Genomic DNA, 22,631 nt, shown 5'->3' with positions numbered 1-22,631 from the left:
CTGTCTGTATCAGAGATTCACTGGTGCAACCTGTCCCACAAGAAAGGAGAAGGAGTTTCGATGAACACAGCTGCTAAGTGGTCTTGTGCAGTTGCAAATAAACCACAAAGGCAGAAGCGGAATGTAAAGAAAGAAAAGGCTTTTCTTGGTGGGAAAGGAATTTATTTGGGATCTCCAGTCACTCCTTTTTTTTTTTCTTTCCTTTTTAAACAATATTTGTTTCTCTACTTTCTTTAACTCTTTACCTGTTCAGGCATGGAGCGTTTTTCTATTTTATAAATCTCTCTCTTTTTCCAAACTGGGGAAGGATTTCTTTTTATATATAAATTTTTTCATAGCCATATATTTTTCCCCAGTCTTTGTTCATGCTCTTTTCTCCATGAACTACCTATTCCTTCCTAAACTGCTGTTCATCCTTAATGATTTAGCCCAGATACCACTTCCTCCACCACGAAGTCTTTCAAGACCGTGCCTATGTCTGTCATCCGATTCATGGAATTATAGGATAAATATCTATTTGTGTGAGTTCTTCGGATTCCGCTCCTTTTGTTATGCTACGCTGTTTGCGAGGTTAGCCTTCAGTAGAACAAGTCAGATTGGAAACTGAGGCTCACAGAGGTTAAATGCGGCCAAAGCTAGAGAGATAGAAGGTGGCAGATGGAGGGTTCTGGCCTGAATGCGTTCCCGTTCCCCAAACCACTGCCTCTTCAGATTAACCTACTTTAAAAGTTCAGGAATGCCTGGCCGTCTATGACAGACAGCTCAGTAAGAACAATATTCAGTCCTTTCTACAGAGTTTTTCGTCTTGCTCCTCCCTCTTTTCACTCTTCCAGCCACGCCAGCTATCTGGTTCCCTAGAGAGAATCCACAGGTGAAGCTGATGGAGCATATCCCCTGGATGCTCCTCGTACCGTGCGGGCGTTTTTGCATGAGCCTCTCTCACGGGAAGGATCATTGCCCCTGGTACCTGGCCCGAACAACCCATCTCCGAAGGCTAAGCCCTCTCATTTGATCTCCTTATCCACAAAACCTCAGAAACTCGAGATTCTCCGTTCAGCATCAGTGTGTTCTACCATACGAGCTGCTAATGTAAAAATGTGTCTGGGTGTACATATATATATATACACATACACACACATATACAGTGATAACATAACAGTGTGTCACTGAAACGGTCTTAAGGGTTGGCTGATATTAACAGAAAGATTTTGGCTTCTTCCCACATCAAGAGAAGCCACATAAATAGCCCATATTTATCTGTGACTTGCTCTTTTTCCTAGCATTGTTTGGGAGAATAGAATCATGGTTCATTTTACACACACACACACACACACACACACACACGATGCCATTCAGTCCACAGGACAGCATCATTGAGTTTGAGTTGCTTGAGAAGGAAGGAGGCTGACACTGATAACGGCTAGAATTTAGACCAACACTGGCCAATAGAACTTCTTGCCATGATGGAAATGTTCCATATTTGTGGTGCCCAATACAAGAGGCACTAGCCCCTTGTGGCTATAAAATCCTTGAAATATGGTTAGTGTGATGGAGGAACTGCTATTTTTATGTCATTTAACTTATTAAAATTAATTTAAATTTTAATAGCCACATATGGTTAGTGGATACTGTATAGGACAAAGCAGATTTACAGCATCTGCTCTCATTATTTCAATATAGGGGCTTATATCACTCATTCTTAGATGTTTGAATGATAACAGGCAGAAGACAGAAGCCTAATTTTGTTTTGTTAAAATAGCTCTCCATAAATTTCCCACTTGAGAACAACCTTGAGAACAATTCTTGGGGTACCTTAAAAGCTTGATGAGCTTTTTGAGAGAGGAAAATGACTTAGTTGCTGGAAAAAAAAAATTAAAGGGATTTTATGTGGAAGTTCGTTGGAGGCTTAGAAGAGGATGGATCCAGGAACAGAGTCCTGAGTGACAGGTGTAGCACGTGACCTTGGGTAAGTCACTTAACCCCTTCAAACTTCTAGTTCCTCATCTGTACCTTAGGAATGATGACAACACCTACCCAAACTATTCCATGGGGTTTCTGGGATAAAATGATATAAAACAGAAGCAATCATTTTGTAAAATAGGGGATAGTTGTTGAAATTTGAATTAATATTATCATCCTTCCAGAATCCTTCTGAAGTAATTCAGAGCGGGCATCAGCAACAGGAAGAAGGAACTACCTGTCTTCACCTTTTACTGTAAGTAATTCTGAAAAAGGAGGAAATTGTGCTACTAAGCATGGTAGGGTTTGCTTTCATATTAACCCAAAGAAATATTTGTGTGTGTGTTACTGGATTCTATAGTTACACAAAGCAATCTTGTTTTGAAAATGAAACCTAAACATGTATGCCTTTCTTTTCTGACTAAGGCTGTTCAATTTAAAGATTTCCCTCCTCTGTTTTCATAGTAAAAGGATATTTCAGAAAAAGCATGATAAGCTCTTTACTACAATTCTCATGACTCACCCACTATCTTGTTTTGTAATCTCCTGTCCTTTGGCCAAAGCCTCCAGGGCAAGCGGCATCTGTGATCTGGAAAAGTTAAAGATTGAAGAAGATGGAGGAAATCACCACGTTTAGTCAAAATGCCTTACCCACCTAAGTTTTATTGTTCTCACTTACGGGAACAGTAATAATTTCAGATACTTAACTATTGCTTCGCATTTTATTTTTTCTGTTGCTGTATCAATGGGTCTGTCAAGGCATCCCCAAATGACAGCAAATTATTCCAAACGGTAGGGGGATATGCACCTTCCTTATTTTCCATACTTGGAGAATGTCTACATGAATTTTCAGTTTCTTTTATTCAACCCCAAAATACTTTTTACAAAAAGAAAAAAATTTTAATATAGTCACCTATTGAAGTTTTTTAAATTTCCCATAAATACTACATTTGATTAATATTTTCAAATTGCTAGGCTGAAATCTAAATACGCTTTTGACTGACAAATAAATGTAACAGTTTTCAGAGCAATCTATTTTGGTTTATATACTTTAATGCATATGAAACAATTGATATATGGCTTATTATGTTTGTAAGCATTTAATAATGAAAGTGCTGTTTCATTATATACAATGAATCAGAGAATACCTTGGCAATTTGATTTCTGCCATTTTGAGATTGTATATTTCATACTTTAACATTCTAGCCAAGCCTGGAGTCTAGGTATTTTATGAGTTTATCTATAAACATATTTTTAGATTATGCCATTCTATAACATGTACCATAAATACTTATAATTGAAAGCATTTCACTGTAAATTCTCTGAATGTAACATCACGGATGAATATTCCAATATGGGTTAAAACAGATGAAGCCACCTTTGTGTTACATGAATCACGAAGACAAGTTTTACTCTTTAAGGTGTGTGTAGTTGATCTAAGTTAGAACATGCACATAAGACTCTGAGAGCACAAAATTGAATGTTATGTTTCCTTTGCAGTTGATTTTCTGCATCTCACATATTATGCAAATATGACAATATGCACATTTGTAAAAATGTGTTGGAGAAAACTCTAGAAGCCAGTAAGCAAACCTACAGCCCATTCTCTAGACTGATAAAGGCAAAATGTAAGGATACCAGTACCACACAAGCAGATTTTAATGATTAGTTATTGTATGACTAGAGAAAAGTTAAAAGTAGCAAATTTCCTTTGGCAAATCTAGTTCCTTCTATATATACTTGGTTCCAGGAGCACAGTGCTATAAATTTGCTCCTTGGAATTGTGTAAAATCAGGGAATAATGTATTGAGTCCACTGGGTAATAGGAATTAAAGTTAGGTAATAGAAATCTTTGGAAAATTTTGAATTCTAACTCTCAAACAAGACTGAGTACCGACTTTTTTATTGCAAAGGCCATGTGTTGACCCTCCTCTGGTTTAGTAAAATCAAAGATGGGAACTGGGGATGTTGCTTGGCTAAGCAGAGACCCAGGTGGCATTTACTAGATTACGGCCGCAATGTCCTAAATGGTACTTTAGTGCTTGAATGAGTCAGCGTGCCTCTGAAAATACCCCACACCCAGGGACCGGATGGGTAGGGCTAAGTAAACATTAGCAATATCAGATGATTACAAAAAAATATTCAAACTCTCAACAATCCAGGCCAAGATACCTGGGAGGGATTGGCTCACAGGTCGCATGGTTGGTGAGGGAATGAGTGGGCATCAGTCTTAAACTCTGAGAGGCTGAATCTTCTTACCTTCTTTACACAAGAGACATGTAACCTTTTATGTCAGGAGTGCCCTCCTGGGGTCATCTAGAGTTTAGCCTAGGAGAGGTCACCCATTTGTGTCTCTTGCTTGTTTAGAGACCGGGGTGCCAGTTATTCAAAGGTCTTTGTCTTATGATGGATTTTGATTGATGTATTTCTTCGTTTAACTATTATCTGAGATGGTAGCTCAAAAAAATGTTAAATCTTACGTTCAGTCTTGATGACTCAACATTCTAAATGTTAGGAATGTAATTTGAAAAAAATGGAATATGCAATTAAGTTAAAAGAAACTTGCTTTTTTTTTTTTTTTAATCAAGATGAGATTGCCAGGGCTTCACTTGTGGTGCAATGATTAAGAATCGGCCTGTCAAGGCAGGGGACATGGGTTCGAGCCCTGGTCGGGGAAGATCCCACATGCTGTGGAGCAACTAAGCCCGTGCACCACAACTACTGAGCCTGCGCTCTACAGCCTGCAAGCCACAGCTACTGAGCCCACGTGCCACAACTACTGAAGCCCGTGCACCTAGAGCCAGTGCTCTGCAACAGGAGAAGCCACTGCAATGAGAAGCCCACGCACCGCAACGAAGAGTAGCCCCTGCTCACTGCAACTAGAGAAAGCCCACGCGCGGGAACGAAGACCCAATGCAGCGAAAAATAAAATAAATAAATAAATAAATTTTTTTTAAAAAAAAGATGAGATTGCCAGATAAGGGCAAAAATGCAAATATTGTCCTGCTGAGTGAAAGGTTTTAATACAGGCATGACCAGTTTCACTGAAGCCCTCATTCTATAAACCTTTCATAAAGGAAGTCTGTCTATCATTATGTGGATTCCAAAACATCTGTTCCATGGAACAGTAGAGTGATGCCTGAGGTCTGTGCTGTACCAGGGTAAATTTCACTTTGATTAAGGTGAAAAAGCATGGGAATCTCAGAATTCAGAGAGGCCCTATCAGACAATTAAAGGTACCTTTCTTTTCAAATACATTGCTAAACTCTATGAAAGGATTTATTGGGAATGGGTATAATTCATCGTATTTCTGAATAATTTCTCAACTATTAACGAAGATTTAAATATTACATTTCCTTTTCAGAAACTGAGCTATTAAAACATACATTCACATATAAGACATTAAATAGAATATTCTTAAAATGTTTAACAAATATATTCTGGGGCTTCCCTAGTGGTGCAGTGGTTAAGAATCCGCCTGCCAATGCAGGGGACACAGGTTCGAGTCCTGGTCGGGGAAGATCCCGTATGCTGTGGAGCAACTAAGCCCGTGCGCCACAACTACTGAGCCTACTCTCTAGAGCCCACGAGCTGCAACTACTGAGCCTGTGCTCTAGAGCACATGAGCCACAACTACTGAAGCCCGCATGCCTAGAGCCCGTGCTCTGCAGCAAGAGAAGCCACCACAATGAGAAGACCGCGCACCGTAACGAACAGTAGCCCTCGCTCGCCACAACTAGAGAAAGCCCGCGAGCAGCAGCAAAGACACGACACAGCCAAAAATAAATAAATAAAATAAATTTTAAACCAAAGTGTTAAAAAAAATAAAAAAATAAAAAAATATATATATATATATTCTGGAAGCAAGATGTAAATGTTACTATTTTTTATTCCTTTTGAACAGATTTGTGTGTTTATGTTTTTCCAAAAAAAGTCGAATTGCTCATTCTTTAGAATTAGATAAGAATGAGTTTTTAAAAAATCTTCTATAAAAAGCATTAGGTAAAATTATAAAATAGTCTCTTGTCAGCCAATCTAACACTTCGCAGCACACAGCATGGTTTGATTAAACTCTTTCATTTGCTTTGTGTGTGTGTGTACTTGAATATCAATGATCTTAGTTTTTTTAAAACATGTTTTCCCTATATAATGCTTTATTTAAATGGCAGAAAACAACAATAAGCACCCAATGACTTTAGAGAGATTAACACTGCACAGTGAGAGGTTTGACACAAAAGAGACAAAAGCTGGGAAAGAAAAGGAAGAAAGGCAGGGACCTAGGTACGTGGTGGATAGTGTTGCACTTTTCATTAGGGAAGAAGCACGTGGGACACGTCATATATTTCATGTCAAACTGGGCAAAGACATTATTTTAAAATGTCATGTGGTTCATCGGGAATCATTTGACTCCCATTCTTATGCTCAAATTAGGTAATTATTATTTTTTTTTAAGTTTTCTTAAAGGGGGGAAACATACCATCCCTTTACAGACCTGCAGGGAAAGGCACGGCGGTTTGAGGCTCGAGGACGCTAAACAGCCAAATTATGCCGTAGGCACAGATTCCATTATTCAACAGTAACCTACACTCTAGCTTTCTGTGGGAAGTATATCGCTAGCACTGTACTGACTGGCCTGTCATTCTGTTCTGATTGGAAAACCTGTTCGATTAAGAGATTTCCCTTTTAGACCCAGTGAAGAATGACCGCTTATGAATGCAGAGGTTCCAATTTGAGGACAAATATTTATTCACATCATGGATGGACTTTTCAAAGCACTGTTCTGTGGTTTACTACTCCTAGGAAACTTACCCAAGTATATATTTGAAAGGCTAACTGTCAGGATTCTTGCTTGGTTTACCAGAGCTCTTTTTCACCTTATGCAAAATCACAGATGGGTGTTAAGGTTTCAGTGAATGAGATAGTCCATTGTGTGAAATAATGAGCTTCTAGCTTTCATGCAACAACGCAATTCCAGGATCAAGTCATTTCATTTTTTTAGTAATATTGACCGTAGGCATGATCACTATAAGAGTTATGGGATAGAAACACCGTTAAGCAAGGCATGTAAGTTCTTGAGGCCTCAGTTTTTCCATCTGTACATTGAGTATAATAATGCCCTCCTAAAATGTTGTTATGAGGATCAAAGGAGAAAATATGATTACAGGCCCAGAGTAGGTACTTAATAAATGATAGTTACTCTCATTAGTGTTAAGCCTTTACATTGTATAGGACTTCTGTCTTTTTGAGAGAGATACAGATGTGATTGAGTGGAACTCCTTCCTCAGGGAGTCAGGCCTGCAAAGAAACAAACAATACTGTCCACAGAATGATTCTCCATTAGGATGGAAATAAATACAGCTCGGCTGCTCTGGATGAAATAGTTCCAATGATTACCACGCTCTTATTTTTCTCTGTCAAAAGAAGTAAGATTACAGCCCTGGGTCAGTTTGACTTAAACACAGTTTCTGGTCATCAGGGCCCAATGCAAAGTACCTTTTAAAAATTAGAATTCTCCATAAGACAGGAACTTTTAACATGGTCGACTTTTAAAAAGCTATTTTCATGTACTATTTTAAGCTGTAAAATTGTAACAGTATTGACTATTATGCAATTTAATTAATATTTTCTTTTGATTTTGTGCTTATGCCTTGGGATAGTACCGAGAAAGAAAGTACTTTAAAATTATTGTAAAGATCGAATGAATAAATAACCCCAAACAAATGATTTACCCTCCCCTGGATTGTGATATTTGGAACAAAACTGAAAAAGTGGCTTTTAAATATTATAAGTGATTAGATTTTTTCCTTCTATTTTTTTCTCTGTAGTTATGTTAGTCAAATTCCCATCCTCTCAAGTTTTAAAATAAAACTGATATTTGTTTCTCTAAATTTTTGAGAGTTATATTTTATTGACCTACATGTAAAATACAGAAATTTCCCAAGTGCATTGGTCAAAATATAAAATAGATTATTTGGGCCGAAGGCTAATACCTACCATCGCCATATGACTTCCTTGGAAGTCATCAGCTATCAGGTGACTATAGCTGCTGTTCATAAGGATCAACCAGTCATTCCCCAGGGTTCAATAGTTCATCACTGATAAATGTCTACAGTTAGATCTGCTTTTCAAACTTGTCAGGAAAATCTTAAAAGCATCGCCTTATTAATTTTCTTGTTATTTCTCATTGTGGCAATTAAGTATTACAAGAGCTCAAAGCAGTATATCCAGAAAGGAAAAAAAAGGCCCATTTATTAACCTAAGCATGGAGTGGAAATTCTCCAAGTTGATTATGTCTTGCTTCACGACTCACATATACCAGGGATTTGGGCTCAGTCCTGACTCCAAAGCTCACACGGAACTTCCCAATTTTCAGCTATTCCTTCTAGAATAACACAGGAAAAAAGGAAACCAAGAGATAAAGTCTTCACCTCTTTAAGGTTCTGTATCCTTCCATCCGTATCTTTCACATTCTTTTCTGCATCAGCCCCACCACCTGTCTTTGTAATAGACTTTTACTCTTCCTAACTGGGTCTGATGTTCCACTCAGGTGAACAACTTCCTATTACTCTCCTGGCTATTGTCTCCCTTCAGGGAAGAAAACATTGATGGTAGGACAAACATCTTGTATGGGTCTAGTGTTTTAGTGAACTTTGCATTCGCTTTGCCTCAGTGTCATCTTCTACAAAATGAGCCAGTGGATTCTCCAAGTCCTAACCTTGAAGACGGGAGAAATTAGTGCCTGGAGTGCTGCAGCCTGAATACCTGATTTGAACCCTGTTTCTAGCACCTACTATTGCTGTGACCTTGTCCAGTGCCTTTATCTTTAGAAGTCTCAGTTTTCTCATCTGTGGTATGGACTTAATAATAATTCCTGCTTCAGAGAGTTGTTATGAAAATTAAACGAGACACACACACACACACACACACACACACACACATTACTAAAAAAGTATCTGGCACATACTTAGTGCTCAGTAGCTGTTGTTATTTTAAACTACTTGGTTACTAAGGATGAGTTCTTATCTGAACTACCTAGTCTAGGAGCAATGTCCATGATCATATATAATTATAGTAAACTTGGGTAATGTCTAAAGTCAAAATATTTTTTCCTGTCACTCATACTTTCCTGAGGATGCACGTTGGGATGGAGAATGGGTTGCTGCAAAGTTAATTTGAGGATTAGCATGCAAACAAAAGCTGCTGCTCTGTTTGGGTAAAAATGCGCCACTCGTAGGATATTCTGTAACACTAGTGTGAACTGTTAGTGTGTGTATGTGTGCATATTGGTGGGTCTAACTGTACCGAAATGGAGAGAGTGGTGAGCTTTTGAAAGCCATACTCATACATTTCTGTTTAAATACATTAATCAACATTCCCATCTTAACACTTTATTTGGGGAGAATAAGTTCAAGTGCAGGACTGACTTATTTGGCCTCTTTACTGAGAAAGAAAGTGTGATTAATTTTTGTGCTTACCTGTTCTGTCCTTCTCTATCTAAACAAGGGTGGTAACATCCTGACACTCGGGCAGCAGTTGCCTGATTTCAAGTCCAGGGCGGGTAGGTCCTCTGTGACACCCTCCAGCGTCCTCAGCCACTGACTCTTGCCGTTCACAGGGCTCCAGCCTCCCCTGGGACTGATGGGCGGGGGGATGGACCTTGCGGACAAGTAGAGTCTAAACCATTCTGGATGCATTTTAACCCCCTGAACAACTACCCCTTTTACTTACATCATTAATTTGCTTTAAACAAATGTATTGCTGTAAGGTTTGGGGTAAATTAAATAAATAACTAAATTTTGAAAAAAAAAATTGTGCTTACAAGGATAGAAGTGCAGAAAGCTTTTCCTTCCCTGTGTTATCCCTGTGACATCTACTGACCTACACCTGGCAATTCTCTGGGACAAAAATATGCCGAAGAGAACAGCACTGAGCAGACAGATGTGAGGGAAAAGGTACAGGAAGACAGAGTGGGTGGGAAGTGCATTTTACAAAGTATGAAATGGAGTGTTTTATTTATTTTAACAGCAAAAAAAAAAGGCATTGCTTAAAGGAAATATAGTTTGAGATGGGTCAAGGAGCCAAGCAAGGCAGAGCCATCAACAGATCTTCTGGTCTTGTCTCCTTTTAACCAGACTTCTTGTTTTGTTTTCACCAGGAAAAGATGCTATTCATTATTGCACGCATAATGCATGCCTGGTACAATCCTATACACATCAACTGCATCATGATTTAACTTTCTTCTTACAATAATTCTAACGTTCCTTTGCTGTGGGTATTTGGTTCCTGTTTTACAGATAAGGTTTAGAAAATTCACATAGTTTTCTCAGAGCTGATAGGTCGAAGAGTCATAGTTTGCACACGTTTCTGCCTGGCTCTGAAACTTGTAATCTTAACTATTGCACTCAGCATCTGTTGAGGATGAGTTTCATGGAATGTGTGAAGGTTAATTTTATGTGTCAACTTGACTAGGCCACAGTACCCAGACAGTTGGTCAAACATTTTTCTAGATGTTTCTGTGAAGATGTTTCTGTATTTTTAGATGAGATTAACATTTAAATCAGTAGATACTGTTTTAAAGCAGATTACCCTCCATAATGTAAGTGGGCCTCATCCAATCAGTTAAAGGCCTTAATGGAACAAAATCTGAAGTCCTGAAAGAAGAAGGCATTCTACCAACAGACAGCCTCTGACTTGAACTGCAACATTGGCTTTTCCCCAGGTCTCCAGCCATCTGGCCCACTCTGCAGATTTCAGATTTGCAGCCTCCATCATCACGTAAGCCAGTTCCTTAAAATAAATCTCTCTGTTCATTCATACACATCCTATTGATTCTGTTTCTCTGTAGAACCCTGACTAATGCAGGATGCTTCCTCTCTTCACTCAGGTGAGTTGGCTGAGAGACGAGCCAGAGCATGTTGGCCTGGTGTGGCTTTTAGGTCATGGGATCCAGGTGGGCTTGAAGGGCCTCCATGAGCTTTCTCAAGGTGTTGGCGTGGTGGCTAAGGGCAGATGAATCTCCTTTTCTCCAATGCATGACAATACTTCTTATTTCCTGGTTTGCTAGCATAAGATGGGCCACATTATTTAGTATTTAGTAAATACATTCCAGTTTATCTTGGGAATATATTCAGAAATTAGTCCACAGGTAGTACATATGTAAAATAAATATAAATGTATATCTGATCTATATATATACATGCTAAGTGCCATAATGATAGGTCTTCTATATCCAAAAATATGTTATCTTTTTCCCTTTCAAAAAAAACTCTAACAAACAAATTTGGTGATCCTTTTCAGATGAGGAAACTAAGGCTCAACGATAATTAATAACTTGCATTGGGTAAGTAGAGGAGTTGGTTTTCAGTTCAGATCTGTCTGATTTCTAAATCCATCTTTTGAACAACTATAATTAGTACCCTCTTTTGTATATTATATGCCTCTGAAAATAAGCACAACAATCTAAAGTATGAAAACTAAATAGATATTAGTTGATTTTCAGAGATTAAAATACATATTATGATATTCCTAAATAAATCTCTGCTATTAGAATAACCTTTGGTGACTTACTTTTCTTAAACAGTTGAACGAACAATTGACCTGATTTAGTACAATAACTATCTAATGCTATTTTATTATATTGATTTTATCTCTATTTCAATCATATTGGGTTTATAAAGTTTACAATTCATAATATTATTATTTATTCACTTTCATTCATTTAATAAAATAAGAGGGAGAGGATGTGATAAAACAAACTCAGCTATACAGACAAAAATAAGCGTTTCCAAACCTAAGCTGTTGGTGAGTGAAAAAGTACCCCCCATTAGAGAATTAAAAAGTGTTTTTTTATCAGTTGATGTACCTACTTCCAGAAGGGATGTTACTATATAGTAAATGAAAGTATGATGACATTTTTTTTTGAGAGATTAACTTGTGAAAGTTAAGGATTATCTGCTTTGCATAATATCCCTTTTATTTGTCCCGTTTCCCATCACAAATGATCTTTCAGGCTTTGGAATTTAGTTTGGTCAGCCTATGGTTCATTACAAAAGTCCGTTGAGAAAGGTTAAAACCAGATAATGAACAGAAGCAAAATGTCGAATATTTCATAAGGGCTCCTTGATACCTTCCACATCATGGGTATATTCTTATAAGCTGTGTTTCCTGTGCCATTTTGTGAGAAAACCAATGCTAGCCTCATAAGCATCTACCAACGTAAATGAGACCATCATGTTTGGAAATTTATGGCTTAACACAATATAGTCTCTAATATTTAGCTCCAACTCTAGAAGGCAATATTATCTCTTTATCTTATGAACTTAGTATGGCTGACCAAACTAAGTCTGAAAAAATTAGATGAGGTTGAAAGAAGTCAGACTGTGGTGGGCAGATCACTTTAATACAAGTCTAAAATAGAATCAAGAACATTGGAGCTGTTCTACTTCTGAACACGGAGACATTTTGCCAAGACGTGTGTCATCAGCACTACAATGAGTGCATTAGAAACTGGGAAAAGCCTTGGAAAGTCCCCCAGTGAGATAGCTGCCAAGGGAGGTGCTTCTCTGCGACCCTTACCCCAGGTAACCAGGGTACTATCAAATTTAGCTCAGAAATGATTCAAAGAAGTATGAACAGAGGAGATATTCTAAACTAGGAAAAAAAAAGCCTAAGTTTCTCTACGGTCTTGGTTTATTTCCAATAAGTCTTGACCTCTTTTTCCATCCTCCCCTCCCCTCCAGAGCTAAAATAGTTCAATTCAAAATAAAGAGCTCACTATGAGTACTTAGATTGATCCAATAATCTGATGATTATTTGAGCCTGGTCAATTAAGTGGATAAAGTTCAAAAACATGGAATCGAGTTAAACGTAATGGTAAATTTATATCCACAACATTTTGTAAACTCAGAGAAACAACTGGATCAAAATTATTGGCTGATTTAAAGTTTAAGTGGATTTTAATATTACAGATGTTCTTTGTAATCCTCTGCAAATTTACTTGAATGGTACAAAGTAAGTAGATGAGAGTTTTTGAAAGAAGAGAGTGCTTAAGTGATACCAAATGATTAAGTATGTTGAGTTACCGTTTGGCGTGTGGCACAAGCTTCAGAGCTTTCTGGGGGAAAGAAGCCTGGCCCACATTTGGTGGGCTTCTGCAGAACTTATACACATCTCCTTTCTGCTGAAAAGTAACAGACATCTATTGGAAAAAATGAAAAAAGACATATCCTCTTCGATATGTCATTTAAAGGGAAAATTAATGCGATTGTAAGGCAACAGGATGTGGGTGTCTGACTCACAATGCAAGTGGGCCACATGATGTGATGCTGACATCAGAAGCTGCAGGGACATTTCCTTGGGTTTCACACCAGCAGCAGCTGAACCCACTCCTCTGAGTAGCACCACACACAGCACCAAGCAAGTCTTTGTGGCTCCGTGTCTCTCTCAGGGCCCTGCTGTCCACAGTGTCTTAGGGGAAAGCTGACATTACTCAACACCCCTCCCTCCCCCTGTGACCTGCCTTTTCCTCTAACCATTTTCACAGCTGTCATGCTCCAAGCTGCCCAGGAAGAGCAGCAGATGGCTGGGAGAGCTGTGCTCACCATTCAGCTACCTGCGAGATAAGAGCAGCCTTTTTTCCCTTCCTTGTTCCAACCTGCGTTATAATAATGGAAAGATGTTGTTCCCTAAAACACAGATGAGGCTGGATGGCATATGTGTGCTCTCCTCCATCCTGTGGACCCTAATCTCATTCTCCATGAGAATCCCGCAGACCAGATTCAGTTCTTTATGTGACACAGGTCATGTTCTGCCTCTTGTAATTATTGTTTGTGTGCAAATCTTATTCCTCCTCTTTGAAACAGGGAACAAGACCCACTAATCTTTTCATTGTCCATGGCAGCTGTAAGAGGCCCTGAAAATTGGTATTTGTTAAACTGAATAAACTTCAGAAGCATTTGAATGGAAAACAATAGGTGCATTAACCCATCAACAATTTACTGAACGGCTACTATGTTCTAAGCACTGTCCTAGTTCTAAGTGTCATGAATGTGAATAAATGTAAGTTCTTGTTCTCAACTAAGTCATATACTAGAGGGAGCCAGAGAAAGAGAGAGAGAGAGAGAAAGAGAGAGAGTGAGGGATCACAGGGTGCGGTGGAGTACAGAACAGAAAGGAATGAAATCTGTGCCTGGGACAATCGGTCAAGGCTTCCAGGAGAGGGCGAGTTGATCTGGGTCCTGAAGGATGGGTGATATTCAACAAGCAGAAAGAGGAAAAGGGCATTCCAGGCAAAGTGAGCATTGCTTGCAAAACCACAGTCATGGAAGTAATGTTTTAATTAGGAAACTAAGGAAAGTTCAGAGTGACTGAAGCATTGAGAGGAACAGGGAAGGAAGGGAGAGAGGCGGGGGGATTTATTTTCTATTGCTGCATCACAAATGACCGCAACCTTAGTGACTTAAAACAACACATATTTATTATCTCAGGGTTTCTGTGGGTTAACTGAGTCCTCTGCCCAGGGTCTTACCAGGCTAAATTTGCAGAGTTGCCTGGGTCTATGATCTCTTCTGAGGCTCAGGGGCCTTTTCCAAGCTCACAGAGTTGTTGGCAGAATGTAGTTCTTTGAGGCTGTGTGATCCAGAAACTTTTTTTTTTGCTAGCTGTTCACTGGAGATTACTCTAAACTCCTGGGGGTCACCTTCAGGTCCTTGCCCCATGGCTGCTCCATAGGTCCTGTCACAACATGCTTCATTCTTGAGGTCAAAAGGAGAGCATCCTCCTGACGCTTTCCTTCTCTTAAAGCACTCACCTGATTAGGTCTGGCCCACCCAGGCTATTCTCCCTTTAGCTGCATTAGTAACTACAGATACACTATAATATTCAATGGCCCTGCCCACACTCAAAGGGAGGGTATTATAGCAGGGTATATGTGAAGGGGGTTGAAATATTGCTGCTGTCTTAGAATTCTTCCTACCACAGAAGGAAGAATGGTGAAGAAAGTGAATGAATGAGTGAGTGAGAGTGGAGTGAATGGTGGAGAAAAACAATGGGGTCCAAAACTTGAATTTTCTCTAGACCCTGCCACTTATTATCCATCCAGTGTTGGGTCCTTTCATAGATATAAATTCTTTTGCTTATAAAATTGGATAATAACCTTCATAGAGATGGTCTAAGTAGTAAATACACAATATATCATCAAGAACTCTATACAGTGCTTTGGGTATGTATGTTTGGTATAAAGGATCTTGTGAACTATGTTGAGGCACTCACACTATTCCCTAGGGCAGGGAGTGGAAAACTCATCAAAATCTCCCAGAAGGGAAAAAACATGATGAGGTTTACTTTTTTTTTTTGCACTGGGCCCTGAGGTTCAGCAATCTGGCCTCAAACCAACCACTCATTTGTATTTTAGTTCTAACAGATACTAAGAATTTGTAAATCATTTTTTAGGTGTTTTTTATTATACAAAATGTCAAACATATTCAAAGTAGATAGAATAGTATAATGTTTACCCACGTAATTATTATCAAGCTTCAATAGCATTAACATTCTGCCATGCTTGTTTCATCTATACTTTTTCCTTCTTCCAATTTCCCCCAACTTTATTATTATTTCTTTATATAGTTTTCTTTAAGGTTAGGTTTACATATATTAAAATGTGCTAATCTTAACTATATAATTTTGACTAATTGATACACCCATATACCCCACACCCCTATCAAGATATAAAATATTTTTGTAGCTTAGAAAGTTCCCCCATACCTCTTCCCAGTCAACCCCTCTCGCCTTGTTCAGACAGCCACAGCTCCCTATTCTTTTTTTTTAAAATTTTTTACTTTATTTTATTATTTATTTATTTATTTATGGCTGTGTTGGGTCTTCGTTTCTGTGCGAGGGCTTTCTCTAGTTGCGGCAAGCGGGGGCCATTCTTCATCGCAGTGCGCGGGCCTCTCATTATCGCGGCCTCTCTTGTTGCGCAGCACAGGCTCCAGACGCGCAGGCTCAGTAATTGTGGCTCACGGGCCCAGTTGCTCCGCGGCACATGGGATCTTCCCAGACCAGGGCTCGAACCCGTGTGCCCTGCATTGGCAGGCAGACTCTCAACCACTGCCCCACCAGGGAAGCCCCAGCTCCCTATTCTTACCAATAATTTAGTTTTATCAATTTTAGAACATCATGCAAATGGAATCATACAGCATGTACTCTTTTGTGTCTTTTTTTTTTCCAGCATAATATCTGTGAGTGCATTCGTGTCACTGAATGTATTAGTAGTTTATTTTTTTGTATTGTTGAGTAGTGTTCCATTAAAAGAATATACCACAGTTCGTTTTTTCATTCTTCACATACCTGGGCTGTTTCCAGTTTGGGGCTATTGCCAATAAAGCTGCCATGTATTATACATCCTTATAGTGTCCATCTTTATGTGGACATATATTTTTACTTTTCTTGGGTATACATACAGAAGTGGGATCGCCGAGTCAAAGGGCAAGCGTATGTTTAAATTTATTAGAAACTACCAAACTTCTTCCAAAGTGTTTAGAGCATTTTTAGACTCTCACCAACAATGTATGAGTTACAGTTGCACTATATCCTTTCCAACACTTGGTGTTGCCAGTATTAATTTCAGCCATTCTGATGGGTGTGTACTAGTGTCTCACTATGGTTTAATTTGTATTTCCCTGATGACTAATGATATCGGGTAATCACATTTAGATGTGGAATAACATTGCTTAAGAGCATTGGCTGAACCAACCCTGGTTAAAATCCTTGCTCTGCTCTTGCCTGGCAAGATTCTTTTTTTATTTTATTTTATTTTTTTAATTGAAGTATTGTTGATTTATAATGTTGTGTTAGTTTCTGGTGTACAGCAAAGTGATCCAGTTATACTATATATATTTTCATACTCTTTTCCATTATAGGTTATTAAAGATATTAAATATAGTTCCCTGTGCTATATAGTCAGACCTTGTTGTTTATCTATTTTATATATAGTAGTTTGTATCTATCAATCCCAAACTCCTAGTTTATCTCTCCCCACCCCATTCCCCTTTGGTAATCATAAGTTTGTTATCTATGTCTGTGAGTCTGTTTCTGTTTTGTAACTAAATTCATTTGTATCATATTTCAGATTCCATATATAAGTGATATCATATGATATTTGTCTTTGATTTGCTTCACTTAGTATGATAATCTCTAGGTCCATCCATATTGCTGCAAATGGCGTTATTTCATTCTTTTTTATGGCTGAGTAGTATTCCATGGTACATATATACCACATCTTATTTATCCATTCATCTGTCGATGGACGTTCAAGTTGCTTCCATGTCTTGGCTATTGTAAATAGTGCTGCTATGAACGTTGGGGTGCATGTATCTTTTCAAATTAGTGCCTGGCAAGATTCTTGACTTATTTGCAAAAGAAATAAAATTATAGTATCTTCTTCATGGAGTTGTTGTAAAGATTAAGTGAGATAATACCTATAAAGTTCTTAGCAAAGTACTTGGCCCAATAAAGAGTAGCTTTACTACTCATTAAGACTATTTAACAAACTCTGCTTATTGACGTACCGCTACTCAAGTAGGTGATATTATTATTATTTTTAAATGGAGGGAATTAAAGGAGGGAATCTCTTGTACACACAAAGGCTGAAATCCCAAACACTACATTCTCACCCCAACAGATGGCATAACCAAGCCTCTCTCCACACCAGAACGTCCTGGACTGAGCGGACTTGGCTACAAGTCTTAGCCCATTTCCCCCATGATGAACAGACATGGATTCCAAGGTCGCTGCTTCCTGTATATCTTTTCCCTAATGTTGCTCTGCAGAAACACACACTGCCTGAGCCATCCATTTCTCTCTTTTCTCTTCTCCACCTCTATTTCTCTCTTTTCATTATTTTCAGTATACACCATTTGATTTTTAAAATTGAGGGAAAGGAAGGCAAATGTGATTCTTGGTAGTATCTATTTTGGAGGTGGGAGTGAGGGAGGTATAACCTTTTGGAAAGAAAAGGAAAGAGGAGTTCTCTCTTCGCAAATGTCTATTTGGTTAAATTCACTAGGTATTCTGGTAGTGGTAACATACTTCTTCCTGCTGCTACTCCCCAACAGGGTGTGGGATGTATCAGAACATCCAGGATCTTGGCAGAGGGTGTGAATAGTTTAAAAAATCTCCCAGATGATTCTGATGTCTTCCTGAGACCCACTCGTTAGAACTGGAAGAGAAAAGGGTGAAAGACAAAGCTGGAAGCTGTCCAGAAATGTAAAAAGTGGCTGAAACAAGGATTGAAGGCAATGATTGAAGGCAAGTGTCCAGCAAAACAGGAGCAAAGCCAGGCATAGGTGGCTCCTGGGCAGTCAAAGGGAAGGGGAGTGTCCACATTATGAAATGCTTCAGAGAAGTGAAATGGGATGAGGAATAAAAACAGGTCACTGGGCTTCCCTGGTGGCGCAGTGGTTGAGACTCTGCCTGCCAACGCAGGGGACACGGGTTCGAGCCCTGGTCTGGGAAGATCCCACATGCCGCGGAGCAGCTGGGCCCGTGAGCCACAATTACTGAGCCTGCGCGTCTGGAGCCTGTGCTCCGCAACGGGAGAGGCTGTGATAGTGAGAGGCCCGCGCACTGCGATGAAGAGTGGCCCCCGCTTGCCACAATTAGAGAAAGCCCTCGCACAGAAACGAAGACCCAACACAGCCATAAATAAATAAATAAACAAATACTTTAAAAAAAAAAAAAAGAAAGCACGTTCTTCAAAAATTATTAAAAAAAAAACAAAACGGGTCACTGGAGCTGGAAGTTAAGAGGTCACAGGTGATGCCTCTGAAAGGTCCATTTATGTGTATTGTTGGGAGCGAGTGGAGAGGATAGAAGCCAAATTTTATTGGGTTAAAGAGTAAGTGGGAAATAAGTAAATTCATATTTCTCCTTTAAGAAATGGTTGAAAACATGGAGGAGAGAAGAGAAAAAAGGGGGGAAAAAGACAGCTTATATAAGTGTGGGCAAGTTATTTCTCTGGGCCTCAATTTCTTCCTCTACAAAATGGGGGTAATAATAGTACATATCGCACAGGATTTTGTGAGAATTAAATTAACAGGTAGCATATGCTTAAAACAGTTTTGGGAACATAGAAATACTCAAAAAAATGTCAACTCATATTATATTATTGAAGGAGAAATAGAGTAACTCTTTTCTTCTTATCGCAAAGTCTCAGGGATGAGTCAACCTGCCCTTTTCCACTGCCACTGCCTGCTGTTCCATTTAGGTGCCTCCCCCAGATGTCAGACACACTATACCCCTCATTCAAGTTCCAATTGCTCCTCAGCTCGGCAGAGCCACAGTAAAATTCTTTAATCTTTGAAAGGATTTTTTTTTCTGCCTTCAAGTAGGTACAAGACTAGGATAACAAAAAACACAACCAGTGGGGAAGGTACAAGAAATCTGAAAAGAAATGGTATTAGTTCTCATTGACCTTCATTTCAAAATAAATTGGCAACAGCCCTCAGCATTTCAAGTTTTCCCCTTTTCCTTCCTCCTCATCCCGACTCTCCCCGACTCTCTTTCTCCTTCTTGTTTTACAAGGTTTCTCAATAACAATACTTTATTACTATTTTTTAATCTTGGGGCTTTGCTTCTCCTTCAGCACTCCCTGCCCTTTTGAAACACTGACTCCAACGTCTAGCTTACCTTATATTTGATGTGGGGTACTGGGGGGTGAGAGAAGAACAAATAAACACAGGTGTTATAACGGAGGAAAAAAGTGTGGTATTATGAAAGGGACATTGGTTTTCATATCAGAAGGGCTTTAACCCCAGGTACAACACTTACTAGTTGAGAACATGACTTTGTTTCTCTGTGCTTTTGTTTTTTCATTATTAAATGTTACTAAAATGGGACTAATAACATGACCTATCTCATGGGGTTTAGTGAGAAATAAATGAAATCACATGAAAGAGCCCCTGGTAGTGTGAGGCCTGTATATACACATCAGCCACTTTCCTCCCCAGGACTAAGTAAGTGTAATTTATATATTAGGGAATAACTTGGCTGCATCCACCCCGAAGTGGCCCCTGCCTCATGAAGGAAAAATAAAGTTTTAGTTTTTTTCCTGACAGGAGTCATTGAAGGGGAATAAATCTATTTCAAATAATGGTGAATAGAACCTTTAAGACTGCTATAGCATCCTGTTGTAAAGTGTGCATTTTATAAATGAAAATAGTGTTTACCAATGCTGAAACGTAAATGAGACATAAGAAAGCACGTACTCACCTAGGAATGGAAGGTCAGGGGTGGGGTGTTAAATCCTAAATGGTAGTCCTCTTGGATTCATATATTGTGAATTCTATATATTCTATAGTTGGAATGGGAATTTTTCTGTATTTCTGAGAGGGCCATAACATGAGCTAGTTAACTGCTTTGATTTTGTCTCACCTTGAGTGTACAAAAGCCATAATGTGTAAACAGTGTTTTTGATATACCAATATTGTTGCCTCAGCACCCTTGCTCTGATACCCGCTGCTGGCTCACCTCGGAGGCGGGGCATCCCGCCCCCATTTGGAAACAGGAGAAAGGTGAGCTTCCACAATAGAGCTAAGAGGATTTACCTCCTACACCTGCTCCAGTTGGTCCTCTTACCACAGCCTGAGTCTGCCTGAAGAATTGCTTGCTTACTGTGCCTTTCTAACAATGGGGTTTTCAAAATGGGGAGTGCAGGATTGGACATGAAGATTGACATCAGTCCCCTCAGGCCTTTGTAGCCACTAATTCTAAAAAGTCATGGTCATATCCATTGAGGGCAAACACCTGTGCCAGCCTTCATCAGGAAAGCTTTTGTTCCAAAGGCACATACCTGCCCCTAGCTGGTCATGCCTTCCTACTCAAGGGCATATCTATAGGAGTCATTAATTAAAACCAATTAATTAATACCTATTTTGGTCACTGTGTTTACTTGTTTTTTATATTTTCATGGACTTTTAAGACATGGGAAAAGCATATATAAACATTCTTGCTCTGGATTCTATGATGTGGAAACAAGAAATGTCAGCTTGATCCACTCAGGGAAGTTTTCCTGTATCTCCTGAGTCATTTCTTTTCGGTGAAGTAAAAATCATATTGCAAACCATTCTGCCCACAGTAAACTCAGAATCCTTACACGCTAGAGGTATGTTTCAGTAAGAAATTGATTAGGCTTGAGCCTAGGTGATCAAAGGCAGATAGTTCCTATAGAGATGAATTTTCACCATGAAGGAATCCTCAGCTCAGGATGGTAGCTCTGAGAAATTCCATTGGTTATTTGAAAATGGGTGTGTAAATATACTAAATCAGGTAACTTATAGCCATGTGAGAATTTGCATTTAAAAATTTAAAAATTTCCCTGTGAGATGGCAATTTTAGCTGTCAACTTGACTGAGCTAAAGGATGCTGAGATGGCTGGTAAAATGGTATTTCTAAGTAATCAGTTTAGCACTTAAGTTGTAGGGGAGTTCTCTGCATTTTCATCCACTAACATTGGTCTCTAAACCCTGCAGTGTGTGAAACATCAGCTTATTTGCTTTCCTTGTTACAGATCTGACCACTGTTCACAAAATTCTCCTGTTGTTACAGATAAAGAATATCTTGATATTAAAAAAAAAACAACACATTAGTTCTAGGTCTGTCTGTGAGGGTGTTTCTGGAAGATACTAGCATGTGCATCAGTAGACTGAGTAAAGAAGATCACCCTCATCACTGTGGTTTAGGCATCATCCAAAACATTGAGGGCCTGAATAGAAGAAAAAGGAAAAGAAAGGGCAAATTTCCTCTCTACCTGATCTAGGACATCGATCTTCTCCTGCCCTTGGAAATTAGTGCTCCTGGTTCTTGAGCCTTTGGACACGGACTGGGGCTTTCACCTTGGCCCCGGTTCTTAGGCCTTTGGATTTGGACTGGAATCACACCACTTGCTTTCCTGGGCCTCCAGCTTGCAGAAGGCAGATTGTGGGACTTTTCATAATCACCTAAACCAATCACCAAGCCTCCATAATCACGTGAACCAATTCCTCACAATAAATCTCTTTCTATATATCTATATACTCCCGTTGGTTGTGTTTCTCTGGAGAGCCTGACTAATACACCCTATAAATGAAAGCTTTGCTCCCACTGCACTGACGCATCAAGGCCCGTCTTGCACAGAATCCCTGGTGCTTGAATGGTGGTCAGGAGACTGTGAACAATGAACACTGGCTCAGGATATCCATGTAGAAGCTGCAGTGTTCTTATTAGATTTAAAAGTGTCCTAAATGCAATAGCCAACTTCTCCCGTCCCAACAATGAAAAACTATGATATTCATCTATACCTGTAGATGACTGCAAGAACTACAGTGGCAAATTCCCCATATGAGTGATCTTAAGCAGCTTCATACCTTCTCAATTTCAAATTCTATTTAGAATTTCTCTAAGGCTCGCTAATTTTATAAATAATATACATATACATATGTTTATATATACATATTTATGTATATTTATATATACATGTATATATATAAAATATATATGTGTAAAATACATACATGTATAATATATGTACTAAATACAAAATATATAAATATACGTACATATAAAATGAAAGGCCTGTAAATTCTCAAATAACAAAAGAATTAAGTTCTCAAAGTCATTTATAGAAGTAAATTTTTAGG

Source organism: Eschrichtius robustus, chromosome 13, assembly GCF_028021215.1.
Source record: "Eschrichtius robustus isolate mEscRob2 chromosome 13, mEscRob2.pri, whole genome shotgun sequence".
Lineage (NCBI taxonomy): Eukaryota > Metazoa > Chordata > Mammalia > Artiodactyla > Eschrichtiidae > Eschrichtius > Eschrichtius robustus.
This window is presented reverse-complemented; position numbering follows the sequence as displayed.